The following is a 15,842-nucleotide window of genomic DNA, read 5'->3' on the forward strand; positions in this document are numbered from 1 at the left end:
AAGGCATTAATTCTAGTGTCGATGGTTTGTTATAAAAAATAGTTGAGTCAAGTACTGGAAGTGCTTGATAGAAATCTCCACAAAAAATTGTGTCTAGATTGCCAAAGTATGATGTTGGCAATTGCATTATGTTGTGCAATCGTTTATCAATGTAACGTAGGAAGGTGGAACCTACCAGTGAAATTTCATCTATGAGAAGCACATGTAATTGACTATAGTTCTTTGACATTGTATCTAATGTTTTTGTACTAAGTGGGATGAAATCTGATTTATTGAAAGGTATGTGAAAAGTTGAATGCAATGTACTTCCACCTATATTATATGTCGCTTTTCCTATATATGCAGTTATTAAACCTTTAGGTTTTTCCAGATCGTTGTCAATGAGATTATTGTAAATGTGAATAAGCGCCTAGAAAATGGTTGTTTTTGTAAATATTTTTCGGTTCTAGCTCCTCTAGTTAGGAAAAGATGCAGAGGATTTTTTATGTCCTTAAGCTTTTTCATCACAATATCCTTGACGATTGTTTATTTCTCTCTATTCAACTTTCTCCTTAAGGTACAATATTCATTATTGCTCATTATTTGAGGGAGTTGTATGAGCTCAAAATATTTTGGACTTGCATTTTTGGAGTTGTTGGAAATTTTGGTTTTTATATCTTCATGCATGTCATATTGTTCGTCAAGTTTTTCAATTATTGGTTGTTGGCAAATATTGTCTTTGTTTTCTTTGCTATTATCTATTTCATTAATAGCATGATCAATATCACCCCACGTTGAATTTTTGTTGTGCAAAAACTTTGCTCGATTATGCTGAATTATATTTTCATTATGCATGTAAGCTTTTTCCCATGAGCCATAATTTTGTTTGAATGTATCTTCAGTCACAATGAATGGAACATATAGTAGCAATTGTTCTCTGTAATAGTTTCTTGGCTATAAATGTTTATTGAAATTAATGAAACGTATGATGTTTGGTTTAGCCTTTGGTTGAAGCCTAGTTCCATCTTTTTTATAACTCGATACGAATTTTGCTAAACATAAATTAGCAATAGCTTGCAGGCGGCATAGATAATATTCAATTAATGATTTGCACATCACATTTTTGGAGTTGTCGTGTTCTTTCTTTAACTTCTCTATTGGTTTCAATATAAATGTACGATCATTATGTGATCGTGTGTCAATAAAAATGCATTTTCTAGAACTAGAGTGTAGTGGTAGTGCTAAAACTAGATGAGTTGCTTGTTGAGTGGACATTTTTTGTAAGTTTAGTAGAGTATTTCCAAGTTTGCTTATCATTTTGAGTGCATCTATATTGTCTCATTGATGATCATCATGTATTTTCTTGAAAGCATTTGTTATAGACCTATCAACTTTTGCTATGTATGAACTGCAATACATTGTAGCTACATAAGCATTGAGAATAAACTGTGCATCTGTATTGGCTTTCCATAGAAGAGGTATCCTTTTGCCAAAGCTATTATTCCAAATTTGTGATGGCTTTCTTTGGAGAAAGACTGTTGGTCTTTGAATTGTTGACCTTAAAGCAACAATGTAATTTTCCTCAGTTATCTCTGTTTCATTTAGGGAGTTGTCAAATGTGAAAGATGTGTCGTACATTGCAACTTCAAGTTTGCACTGAATTTTGTTGGCTATTGAACTTATACTTTTTTATTTTTCAGGTAAGGGCTCAAGTATTGTTGTTTTCCTGATTGGTGCAAATGGAAAGTTATATCTACAGTGTTTATTATATCTTGATCTTTTACATTGCTTTGTATGACAATGTCTATGGAGAATAGCAATATCTGGATCAAATTTTTCTATTTCACATGTAAGATATTTATTGATAAAATTTGTAATAGTTTCATTGCTTTGCTTTCCATAGACAGGTGCATCCTTCACCCATATGAGAAAGTGATCATGTTCACTTCCACAATTCTGAAATTCTGTTACTGAAAAAAAAGTCCACTAAATTTCCAAAAAAAGATTGGTCTAAAAGTATCATTTTTTTTAAGGCATTTATTCAATATCTATAGTACCACACATAAGTTATTGGATCTTTTTTAATTAGTTCATATGTGGTAAGTTCTTCTATCATATTTGATTTGTTTTGTGTTGTCGATTGGTGATTGTTGTATAGTTGTTTGAGTGCATTCATTAAGGCCTTCCAATTTTGTTCAGCACTTGTAAATGTGAGGAAAAATGTTGGAGGTCCTAGTTGTCATATCATAGCACAAAGACATCTTTTTTTAGTTGATGTGTATAATCTAGAGATATACGAATTCTTTTGAAGTCAATGTACCCTATATCTAATTTTAGTATTTTATCTAAGTTTGGTTTGTGTTTAACATCTCTTGTTAATAGCTTCCTTCCTTTTAGCTATCCTTTACAAATTCTTATTCATATTATGGACATGACTTGATCTATGAGTATTTTTATTGTTTTGAAGAAAATATTTGTTGTGTGATATGAAAAATGTCTTAGTGAGTGCAGCAATTCCCACTTTGCAATTTTTTGATACGATAGTTTTTGGTCGATGTCATGGTCACGTGGATCACCAAAAAATAGTGTTGGGAAATTTATTTCTTCTACATATTTATCTTTGAATATTCCAATTGGGCATTGGTTTTGTGCAGGTGCAATTTCCACTAATTTGTCTTGCATTTTATGAATGTTTATAGATTATGTGAATCCATGTACCAAAGTTTCACAAGGGTCATTCTCAACATCACTTTTACAATCAGTTTCATTGTTATTTACGTCATTTTTTTCAACAACTTCATTATTTGTTTCTAGAACTTGTTTCTAATTTCTATTAGGTTTGACATGTTGCATTTTGTACAATGTTCTTGTTATTAGTTGTTGAAGAGCTTGCATAATAATTTTTGGTCGCACCATTCCCTTTTGAAATGCAATTTTGTATTCTAATCTTCTTTTCAAAAAGACAACAATTGTTGTTGTATCGATAAAGGCAAAGCTCTTTTTGTAACACTATTGTCTACAGGGACATTGATTATTGAACTAGTTAAGCCAACTTGAGATCTTTTGTGTCCCAATTTCCAAATTTGTGCAAATGCAATTCGCAGTGAAACAAGACATTCTTCTAATTATGTTAGCATTTGCACATATTGCATTGGCTTGTTCATCTGAATGTTATATGGTGTAACGTATTGAGGAATCTTGTATTTCTTTAATACATTATCACATTTACGACAAATGGAATTTGATAATGTGTTGCAATTTGATTTGACTAATCTGCAATAAGTTTGCTTTTGGTCAAGCTGAATTTTTTTTATGTCTTTCCTAAAATGTAATGTTTGATAAACATTGCACATGTGTATTGGTGTGTCTTCAATTGCATTTTGGAATACCTCAATTTTAGATCATGTTCTTTTCCTTTTGTTAAAGAGTTGTTCTAGATTATTGTTTCGAATGCTTTTTTTCAACCTTTGAAGAGAAGTTGTTTGTTTTGTAGGCTATTTTTGTTGATTGGTATTTCGAATACTAGTTTTTACTCTTTGGAGGCAAGTGTTCTATTTTACAAGCTCCTTTTGGTTATTGTCTAGTTGTCTATAGCTTTCATCTATGGTGGTTGTAGTTTTCATGTTGACATTTCTTGTTACTTGATTTTGTTTAGTATTTTTGATTGATTTTCTAAATTAAGAAAATCGTAGTTGTTGTTGGTTCTGCAAACTTGGTGTCACTATTTCTGTTCGTGGTTCAAAATGGCCAAAAAGTGGGTTAACATCGTTGAAAAGAAGCGATTATGGTTTAGTCACTAAAGATTCATTGAAATGTAAGTATTTTTTGCTCGTTGTAGACGACCAAATACATATTCTTATATTCAACCATTTTGACAACCATCGTATACAAAATATATCTCCCCAAAGAGCTAGTTCATTATTATTTATGTTAGGATTTGTAGTTTTTTGCATTCTTCACAAATATGTCTCATGGTCCCTAACTTTATGTAATTCATAAAGTATCTCTGGATATAATTCATGGTTGTAAGAATCAATTGCCTCTGATTCTTTTTTTTTTAGACTATTCAAAAAATGTTCAATAGTTCCTTTACGAAGATCAGTTGATGTATACTAATTCTCAAGCAAAAGTTGTAATGAATCAAATAAGCCATCTCCAACATTATATGTAAATGTTGGAATCCTAGACAATCCTTGTTGAGTAAGTACATTGTCAATGTTGAAGACTGGCTTCAAGCTTTTGTTTTTATAGTTCTCTACATCTACAGTTTCAGTGTTTTCTATTTTTCTTTTTTCTGGTGCCACCATCTTGTGTATTTATTTTGGCTATGGTCGTGGAATCTAACTCTGACTGCTATCTTAAGGAAAACAAAACACTATGTTGCTTGTATCAGGAAAACGTAGATACGACTATTCAATTTATTAAACATGACAAAACAATGATTTAAAGTTTGAAGCAATCAAACATTTTAACTACGACTTTCCAGATGCGATGCAGAAACCAATAGTTTACCTGGTGCTTGTGTATTTGCAATCAAATGCTCTGGATGATTTAAAATCTGTTGCAAGGGTAAACAATATCAGCTGTCATCTTTGTACAATATTAAATATTTAATCAACAACATAAAACACTTGTCTAAAAGTAATGGAGCTAAGATTCAAGATAGAAATGTGGGAAAAATTAGTAAAATAAAATAAGGCAAAAATATTATTGAAATGTAATTGATGACTTTATGGAAATATAGTGTAAATATTTAGTGGAATATATTAGAAGTCATAGAAAATGATAGAAGATAAAATGAACATAAAGCATATAGAGACATATGTATATATAAATTGAAGAGAAAATAATAACAAATAGTCTCAAAATTGTGAGGGAAAAGATGTTAAATTTCATTCCATCTAAAGAACACATAAACAAATCTAGTATGCCATATTTTATGGGACAAAAATATCATAATGTTGTTCATATAGAACAGTTGAGATTAGAATTCTAATTATTGAATAAACTAAATTAAATATAAATATGTATATATATTTAAATGTTTGCTGGGTTGATTAATTTTTTATATTTTTTTTAATAATTTGTGTCCTTTTTATATTTAGCTTGTTAAAAATATTACCCTTATTAATAAATTTATAATCAATTATAAATAAATCAAATTATACATATATCTACACACCTCAATGAGTGTATATATATATTCATTTAAAAAATATATACTTATATCTCTATCTTATCAATTCAGTTGATTTTTTATCAGTCCATTTATATTTGTATTTCTTATTTATTAATATTTAAATAGAGTTGTAACTATATCAGAGGTTATATTTGTAATAGTTAAAGCATGACCAAATTATTAAGAAAGATGTAAACATAACTCAAGAATCTATTCCACATTTAAAAAACTAAAGAAAAAAAATATCATAACATTGTTCATATAGAATAATTAGGATTAGAATTCTAATTATTAAGTAAGCTAAATTAAATATAAATATTTATATTTAACCAAATTATTAAGGAAAACATAAACATAATTCAAGAATATATTCTGCATTTGAAAAACTAAATACAAAAATATCATAACATTGTTCATATAGAATAATTAATATTAGAATTCTAATTATTAAGTAAACTAAACTAAATATAAATATTTATAGTTGTTGAAATGTTTGCTGGTTTGATTAATTTTTTATATTTTCTTTAATAATTTGTGTCCTTTTTATGTTTAGCTTGTTAAAAATATAACCTTTATTAATATATTTATAATTAATTATAAATAAATCAAATTATAAGTATTTCTACACACTTCAATTAGTGTATATATATAGTCATTTTAAAAATGTACACTAGTATTTCCGTCCTATCAATTCATTTATTTTTTTGTTAGTTCATTTATATTTATATTTCTTATTAATGTTTAAATATGACTATAACTATATCAAAATATAGGATTTAGAATTAGAATTAGGATTAGGGTTTAAAGCATTTAGGGTTAAGAAGAAGGTTTATTATTTAATATTAATTATATCTCTAGCCTTAATTACATTCATAATCTCAACTCTCATACCTAATTTTGTATTTTCTAGCCTCTCGCTTCTCTCTTCTTGTATCTATTTTGTTTTTTCTCTTTACATGTCTATAAATTATAAACAATTATATTAATTGAAAGTATGCTCAACATAAAAAAAAATTATATTATGAAATCAAATATAGATATAATTAGATTCTTTAGTAAACTAAATGAATTTTACAAATTATAACTACCTCCCAAACAAAATACTAAAACTAAAATTTAATTATAAAGAAATGTTAAATACCATTCTTCAACCTATTTATTATTAAAGTGACAAGTATAACTAAATTTACAAAATTAAAAATAAATTCAAATGATAGTAGTTAAATTGTAATAATAAATCCATTCTATTATTCAAGTTGCTTGAGAAATTAGCAATGTTTTAAAAGGAAAACTAAATATAGTAGGAAAGAGTATTTTTTAAGTTATTACTTTTAAAACTATTTACAACATAAGTAAATAAAGAGATTTTTATTATAACATTTAGATCTTTTTTAAAATATTTGTAAAGGGCACAATTAATGGCGTAAAACACTTTTCAGAAATGTGAAAGCGAATTCAATACCATCTTATAATGAAAGGTTAAGATTGTTCTTATGGTAGTCATTCTCTCTCTATGATTTCTCACCCTTTGAAACATTATTGTTACACTCCAATGAGGGCAAAACTATTCATGAACAAGAAATACTATATCTTAATGAATTTTCTGTCAGATGTTAGAACTTTCTAAACTCTTATATATGTAGCTAATCAATGGAATTAACATACTGTATATTGTCGTGACACTTCAACGTACAAGTTTCGATGTTCAACGTCCAATCAAAGTGCAAATGAGTCTTATGCTTTCCCTTCCTGCTCTGATCTAGGAACATCAATTCAAAGAAAGTCCTAATGTCCGTACCCTCACTGGCCAAGGCAATGAACAACGATTTAAAACCTTGAACTTAATGCTTGATTCCACGAAAGCATCAATGTACTCAAATTTGATAGAAGGAAAGTGTATTTAGCACAAATAACTGAATGCAAGCCTAATCTGCTACATTCTTTTCTTTAATAATATTTTATAATTCTATTAATACCTCATTACCATAGCGAAATAGAAGCAAGACAATTTCCTACACCAATCTACTGAGGAAATGTTGTTAAAATTGTTGAACATTCAAAATTTATTGTGAAGAAGATGCATATTATAAAAAATACAAAAATCGACAGACAAATAATTCAGACTAAGAAGATGTTTTTGGGGAAACCTTTGGAAGAGAAAAACCCCACTCCAAAAGCTAGCTCAATGAATACCAGTAAACAATCCACATACACATGTTAGATTTTTAAATTAAAATTAATTGACCTGAACGTCTTAACATTTAACCTATCTGTGAGGAGGAGTAGCCAACAGTGAGGAGCAGAAGGTCTGTATTCGGATTTCATCTCTCCCAGTTGCCCCTGATGTGCAACAGCAGTTTGGCAGTGAAATTATTATGGGAGGTGAGCTTTTATTTTGAAATTGCGAGAGGGAATTTCAACAGCAGTTTTGTGTAGTGAAGAAAAGAATGTTCCAGCATAAGTGAAATGAAGCAAAGAATGTTTCAGCAGTAATAGTAAGCTCCAGCTAGTTTCACAAGTTATTTTGTAGCTCTAGGCGAGCAGCCGATAGAGAGATTTGTACCTATATTATAGATTTTATAATTGCAAAACCTAATATTTATTAATAAAATACGCTAAAAAATGCTCAGTAGAAGAAGAAATCATTTTTAGAGAGCTCACGGCAGGAAATCCCACCACTTCTCACACCCAAAAAGGTTTTAAACTCATCACAACGTTTTCAACTAACAGAGATAAGAAGAATCAAATTTTAAACATAAAATCACTACCATAGAGTAAAAATTTGAAGAGAGAAGCCAAGTTTGCAACATAAGCCTTTTAAGTCAGACAAAAATCTTCAGCATACAAACAATTTGCACATGGAAATCTTCAGCATACAAATGATTTGCACAACATAAAGCAAAAATTTGAATAGAGAAATGGAATTTTAACACAAAAAATTTCAGCCAGATGGAAACCATGAGCATACAAACAACTTGGACGACATACCTCTGAAAATATTATTAGTTTCTTGCACAGAAGTTGGCTTGTGTGTACACCAAAACGCCCAGCTAATGAAGAAGAAACAACATACAAAGTAAATGGAAAATTTTTCTTCTTCGCTATCTGCTTGAAATCTCAATGCCAACAGCAAAAGAAAATGTTGATGTCCCAAGTTTAATATACCATATGCCACTGACTAGAAGCATTAATTGATGGTTTATCATTTCGGGCAAGCATTAATAAGGCTCTAATCACTTCCACCGACCCAATACAGATGAAAAAAATTATGTGGTCCAAGTATCCAGCAATATATATGTCAGAGATTTGTATGCTAGCTAATAATTATTTTTGGTTCATAGTTATCAATTTGCCTTTTATTTTCAGCCTATTTTTCTTTTGGAAAAAATAATTTATCTCTTGCCTAAATTCAACATAGCCAATAAAACATGGAATAAACAACATTTTCTTCATTTTAAAAATAGCTTTGAAAAACCAAACATTTCATTAAATTAGAGAAGTGGTAAAATATTTTGATTTCATTGGTCTGATTGAAAAATTAAAAGCACTTGCATAAATGCAATAGTATTCCTGCCATAGGCAGGAACTAATAATAATAATAAGAGGGACCTCGTGAGACTCAAATTCATTTGTTTAATATGGTGCATGATAGGACATGAGCTAAGCGGTCCGACCCCCTTGGCCATGTACTTAAAATGTTAGTATGAAGTATCGGGCTAATTAGGTTATTGGGAAGAGATACATATGTAAACATGTTAAGGATCGAAGAAGAGGAGAAAAATTACAAAAGGATCATACATTTGTTCCCTTCATGTCAGCCTATCTAATGCAACATGGAGTGTATAAACCTTAGATGCAGAAAGGAAGTAGGATCGCCAATCTAAAAGGGATATAATACATTAAAGAGAAACACATAGAACTAGTAAAGGAAAATAAGACCATTAAAGAAGGGAATATAAAAAGAAAATCAACAAATAAGAGGAGAGTAAATTTTTTTGATAAAATAAGGAACCACAAAGATAAAGTGATGAAGGATAAAAATAAAAAGGAAATCAAAAAATAGAATAAACCTTAAATAGTTTAAGGAAATAAGGAATCCTTTAGAAGGGATAAAGGCCAAAATTATTGGGCATTACATGTATTCATATTTAAATATTTAAATACATAAGGTGGCTAAAAATTAAGAAAGTAAAAGTTGGGTCAATTAAGAAATAAAATAATAATAACAAGAGAAGCAATATGCATCATAGTTCCTATGGAAAGTTAGAGATGAAAGGAGAGGTAAATGGTATAGGAATATATGTATATGATAAATAGGAAATAAAGAATTGTGTCACATAGGCCATGCCTATAGGAATTTTTGTGGTTTCTTGCAGTCCAAATAGACTACCTTTATGATCTATCAATTGCACTTGTCTACTTTAAAAATATATATTCTTAATTCAATCAGTGGACATGTGGTCCGTTATCTTTGTCAGTCGACATGAAATTTGAGAACAAGTAATGGTGTATAGAGTTGAAAATTATGTTAGCAGGGAACAATTTTCTACTGTATATGAGAGTGACAATATATTAATATTATAAGCTAGAGAAATTATAATTGGTTGATTTAACTTACCTTTGAGTAAGAATTAGTGTTGTATTTTCATTTTTTCTCCTATATAACTGATAGTTGTATGATGGCCAAGTAAATTTTCCTCATAAATCATGATTGTATCATTAAGCTTATGTATTTTAATATACATGCTTAGGATTTAGTGGAATATTCTTTATAAAATATTGAGATCATTTGTTGTATGGTGAAATGAAATTGAGTGTCAAGAATTATGCATGTTCTATTAAAAAATTCCTCCCTACCAAAATGAGGAAAATGGTGATGAACCATAGAGTAACATCGCCACTAACATTTGTCTTGACTACTAGCTCTTTAGCTAGATTTCCTTTGTTATCTTTTATTGTTGTCTTTAAAGATTTGATTGAAATGAAGATGATTGATTCAAATTTTCAATTCTTTATTCTATATATTATGCTTTATCCTCGGTACAAAGGCTAGCAGTTAGGTTAGGTTTTGGTTTATTGAAGATTGAAACTTTTAAGGGGTTTTTAGACACCTAGAAAGCTAAAAAATATAAAGACTTATGTGAAGCATGAATACAAGCTTAACGACAACATAAGACATAGCTATTGATTTGCACCTACCCTACAAACATTATAAGTCATGCGACCACATTTTTAAGGATGTTACCATGATTTTTTTAATGAGTTGATGGACATCAATACTTTTTTTCAAAAACTTAAATTTTGATATAGTTAGAGAGGAAGCTAGCGAAGGCTATAGACTTTGGCTTTACACCTACGACTTGCATTTGCTTGAAATTCTACCTTTCAACAGATTTGCAAAATTATTGTCTTGCTACATCACTATTGTATCAGTGGGCCCACTTGAATAATTTAAACTCATAAAATAATTATTAATTATTATACATTTGTACAAAAACCAAAATCAAAGAATAAATATTATTAGTCATGAAGAGGTGATAAATAAATTATTTATAAAATAAAAGAAATGAACAAATTTAAGAAAAAAATCAAATTTTCCATTAAAAGTGATGGAAAATGTACAATATTAATATAGTTGAAATTCTACTAGAAAATATCATTCATTTATACATTAATCATTCCAATAGAAAAATAAATAAGAAAATAAACCAATGTAATTTATAAATTTATTATTGAAAATTTAATTCTATATAACAACCAACAAAATAAATAAAGGAAAATGCAATCATTAAATACATTTAAAACACTGAGAGGGAACCAAGTGTAGACCTAGAACACACACATGTGATTATAGAGGGGTAGTCCAATATGAATTCAAGGTAAAATTTGATGTAAGTGATGAATTGTTTTCAACACATTTTTTCGGCCATGAAAACTTCCTAATGCTATTCATGCACACAATTTGATTCCTTCAATGATTAAATCTTCCATACCTTAGAGCGCCAAAATATACCTAATTTTTTTTATAAAATGATGTTTGTGAATGTAGATATATATTTCCAATCAATGTGTAAAGTTTTTAATGAGACAAGCAATTTTGAAGACAATTATCCTACATGTGGAGAATACGTGGGAGTAGAAGAAACACACAATTGTCCTTTTCAATGAAGACCACTTAGGGACCGTTTGGTTGTTGGAATATAAATTAAGCATTGGAATTCGAAATTTTGGCTTTGGGATTCTGAAACTTGGATAGATTATGATTAGGGAATCCAATTTGGGACTGTTTGGTTGACCAAGAATTCATTGTGAGAATATAGATTTCCTCTGTTTCGTTGCACATTGTGGAATTGGAATACTAGCCAAAATAACATGCAAAATATTATCATCCAGCTGTAGCATTATCATCATGCAAAAAAATTCAATACTTATTTGGTTTGTTGAAGTCCAAACATTTTTAACAAGTATAAAAAGATTAAGTCATGTTGAAAGTAAACATTATCATAACGGATGAGGACGAGATTGTACTAATGGATACTAAAACTTTTATGACTCTTGCTCTATAAAAAAAATACTATTGATTATAATTCACATAATTACTGATATGAAATATGTATATTGTTCAAGTCTTGTTGAATGAATCCGAATCACAAGAATTGATGAAATAAGACTCAGAAACATCCCATTAAATTATATATATATATTTGTAGAGATCCAATAAAAAATTTGATCATCACAGCATTCAAACTCGCAGGTGCAAAGTCTAAATTTTTATATTAAATTTTTACGAAATCTTACCTGGAAACACTTTTACACCAAAAAAAAAAATCAATAGAGTAGATTGTTTTTCTCTTGCATACAATTCATTTAACTAAGAAACAATGCATGTGAAAAAGTTATTTCACCAAACTTTTTTGCAGTAACTACTAAGGCGGATCAGGCAAAAAAAGCCTGATAAATTACTCAACAGTGGCAAATATATGAGCAAGTAATAGCGGAAAATATTCCCCCCTTTTAAAAAAATTAAATTTAAAAAATTAGTGCAAAAAAAAGTGCCCCCAAAGGGGCATCCGAAAGTCAAACCCAATCAAATTTTACTTTAGTTGAAATCCTCATTTTCAAAAAATGGGATTTAAAATGGGAATTAAAACGGGAATTCCAAATAACAAGTATTTGAAGGAATTTGGAATCCTTGTTTTGGGGGTCAAATAGGGATACCGGATTCCACTTTTTTCCAATTCCAATTCTGATTGTGCGGACCCAAACAATGGATTAGAATTTTTTTAGAATTTCGAATGCCAATTCCGTTCTAATTCCAGCTACCAAACGGGCCCTTAGTGTAGTATAAAGTCAAAAATAATAACATTGAAGCTAAGTTAGGTTATTTCCAGGAGTCTCTCCATTGTTGTTTTTCTCATTTTTTAGGCAATTTACGACCCAAAAAATGGAAGAAAGACAACTAAAATAGATAATGTTGAATCAGCTAGAGGAAAATGCTCTTGCACACTCTTCTATTTGTAGGCAGGGAGCACTATATGTTGAGAAGTTGCTTGTATTTAAATAAATTGTTTGAAGCCACTTATTGTGGAGCTATTTTTTTCTTTTCTTAATAAATTTTTAATTCCAGAAGAGTGTACTCAATAAAAAATTATTTGTTACATGCTTTTAGAAAGGGTCATCATTCACCCAAAAAAAATTGCAAGGTGATGATATGAAGTGTGAGGAAGAGGCATGTATAAATTCTTCAATTTAAAGAAAGCATTGAGATGAAATTAGTTACTATCAATTATGGTTACATTTCACAAAAAATAGAGAAAGTTGTACATGGAAAACTGTAGTATCTTTTCAGCACAATCTGGAATCTTTTATGTGAAAAATGAATCATATTCTTAAGCCTTTGAGGACATCCATCAGTAGCAAAGAACATATAGTTTATGCCATGTACAGTCTCAACATAACACTTTCTATATTTGCAATCCTAAAATTGACGCTATGTATTTGGAAAACTTTCTTGCTCTTCACTCATTGTTATTTCAAAAGTAGCTTGTTTGATAACATGAGTTGGATAAGATGAGGCTGAACCTAATCCATTGACAAAACTCATCTAGGGTTTTACTTAACCATGTCGATATTGTAATTTCTAGTTAGACTCGAATTCAAATTTAGACAAGCACGTAGTGGCTAGTACTTGTCGTTGTAGAGAAACATTACAAAATTATATTTGTTTTAAAAGATAGAATTAATTTTATTTACAATAGTAAATTTATATTATAGAAATCAGAACATAGAACAATAGGTATGCATTATGCATAATCATGTATGTATGTTCTACTTGTTTAAATTACACAATAAAAATAATAAATTAATTTGTTTGTACATCAATTTAACTAGATTAAAAAAAGGGCATGTCTTTGAATTGTACTTACTAGAACAATAATATTTTGTAGTAAGCTTGGAAATGTAATTAAAAATAGAAAAAAATATTTTAATTTGAAACGTAATGTAAAAGGATATTTTAAAAATAAATTAATTGAAAAAATTATAAAGTAAAGTAAGTGAATAATTTAAAATACTCATGAAAATAAATAATTTTAAATTAAAGTAATAAATATAATTGAAAATGAACATTCTTAATTTAATATTTTTAATATAATTTAGAATCAATATTCAATATTCTTAATATTTTTTATTTATAATAAATATTTTCTAAAATTATACACTGATATTTAATTTTGTTGAAATTACTCATTTATTATTATATTTTAATCAAACTATTGATCTATTGTTAACACTAAAATAATCTTATAATTGTAATATTATATTTATTACTTTTATAAAAATATTAATATCAATTATTTTTATGTTATTACATTTATTATTATACACTTAAAGTTCCTGACTATTGAAAAATTTACTGGACATTATTATTATTAATTTTAAAATAATGATCGCAAATATAATTTAGTACTATATTCATTGAAAATAAAAATACTAAAATGTCACAAAGTAAACACAAACAAAAATCAACTAATTAAGAGGGTGGAGAGAAAAAGGAAAAAAATGCTTGGTCAAGATGTGGATATTGAGAAAGAACTTAAGGAGACGGAGCTGGTTAGGAACAAACAAGAGGGGCATGAGGACTACCTTGAGCATAACATAGATGAGGAAGCCCCGGGTTTTCTAAAGGGAATCTTTGGTAACCAAGGGATAATGATGAAGGATATTGGAACTCTAAAGCAGCAAATACAAGACATCCTGAGGAATTTTGATCAGCTCAGTAAGATGGCAAGGGGTGATAGAACATTGGGTCAGTACATTGACAGACTTTCTGAGGTTATAGGAAATATTGAAGAGGTAAAGAACTTGATGAAACATGTGCCACCACTTGAAGCCAAGAATAGAAATTTAGATCATCTGGGAAAAGATCTTCAAGAAAGAATGGATGGTATGGATACTAGAGCGGGTAACTTGAAGAATACAGTTAAGAAATTCGTCGATTAGAACTGCACTATCTTGAAGACCATGGCTGACAATTTTAATACCCTGTTGAACAAGCTTAAACAAGGTAAAGGCCAAGACTCTAAAGTTATGAAAGAGGACCAGGGCCTAAGCAAGTCCACAAGGGCTAATTTAAAGAAGAATAAGGGTGTGGAAGCAAAAAAGTTGGATGATATGAAAGCATTTGCAGAAAATATGAACATCCTGGCAGGCCAAGCAGCGAATCTTCTAAAGACTCTGTAGTGTCCTGGGGCTGTCTTTTTGCTTTCCTTTTATTGTCTTTTCATGCATAGTTGTATTTTGGCCTCTTGTTTTTGGCTTGTCTTTTTTGTTCCTTTTTGGCTATGAGGCCTTCTGTTTTCTGAGCTTCTCTGCTCTTGTTTCTATGATACTTTGTACAAGGTTTTGGGTCCTTTAAAACTTTCTTTTACGTAATCAAAACACAAACAAAAATCAAAGTATCCATACTCATAGCCTAAAAATAGACATAATTTAAAAGATGGACATATATATATGATTTTAATATATCTCAATCCACTCTCGTACCTATAATTTGGATACTTTTCTTCACTAATTCCAACAAGAGACGGTTAATAAAAGATAAAACCTCAAATGTGCATGACTAAAAACATATGCATACAAATTTAAAACCAAGAAACTTCTAATTTATATGAAAAAAAAAAAATCTTTTCCTTCACCGAATGGTAATGCTTTTAGCTAATATTAAAACTAGTTTAGATTTAGAAATATTTTTTACTCTTATTGTATACTAATATAATACAATCAATTTAAAAGAAAACTTTCTAATACAAAGATAACTTTATTCCGTGAAAAGTGTGCTTATAAGGCAAAAACATTTCAACCAATGAAATTTTAGATAAATATATTTTTTTATAAACAATTATTTTTCCTAATTAACTATGGTTTATTTTATAGTGAATTATAATACACTCGTGATTGGTGGAGTCTCATTAATGAATTGACAATAGTCAATACAATAGTATTTTCCTTATGACAAGTACTAATAAGAGAGGAAACATGAAGAATATGGATCAATAAGAATTGAAGCATAGGATTTTGATCTTTAAGAGAAGTGAAACTCCATTGCTAGTTCAACATTTTGTTCTTTCCATCTAGTTATAAGTCCTTTTAATAAAATATTCAAGTATTTGAATGTCTAGTGCAT

General features: G+C 29.0%; 1 non-coding gene across 1 annotated transcript; it reads right to left on the bottom strand.

Annotated features, from left to right (window-relative positions):
• Positions 1–7,779: 7,779 nt before the first annotated feature.
• Positions 7,780–7,876, bottom strand: LOC149566617 (small nucleolar RNA Z152/R70/R12). Its single transcript, XR_016363180.1, has one exon. It is a non-coding gene; the product is annotated as a small nucleolar RNA Z152/R70/R12 (small nucleolar RNA).
• Between the last annotated feature and the right edge of the window lie 7,966 nt (positions 7,877–15,842).

The sequence above is a fragment of the Cupressus sempervirens genome, chromosome 3 (assembly GCF_028749045.1).
Source record: "Cupressus sempervirens isolate cs-2001-9-10 chromosome 3, ASM2874904v1, whole genome shotgun sequence".
Classification (NCBI taxonomy): Eukaryota; Viridiplantae; Streptophyta; class Pinopsida; order Cupressales; family Cupressaceae; genus Cupressus; species Cupressus sempervirens.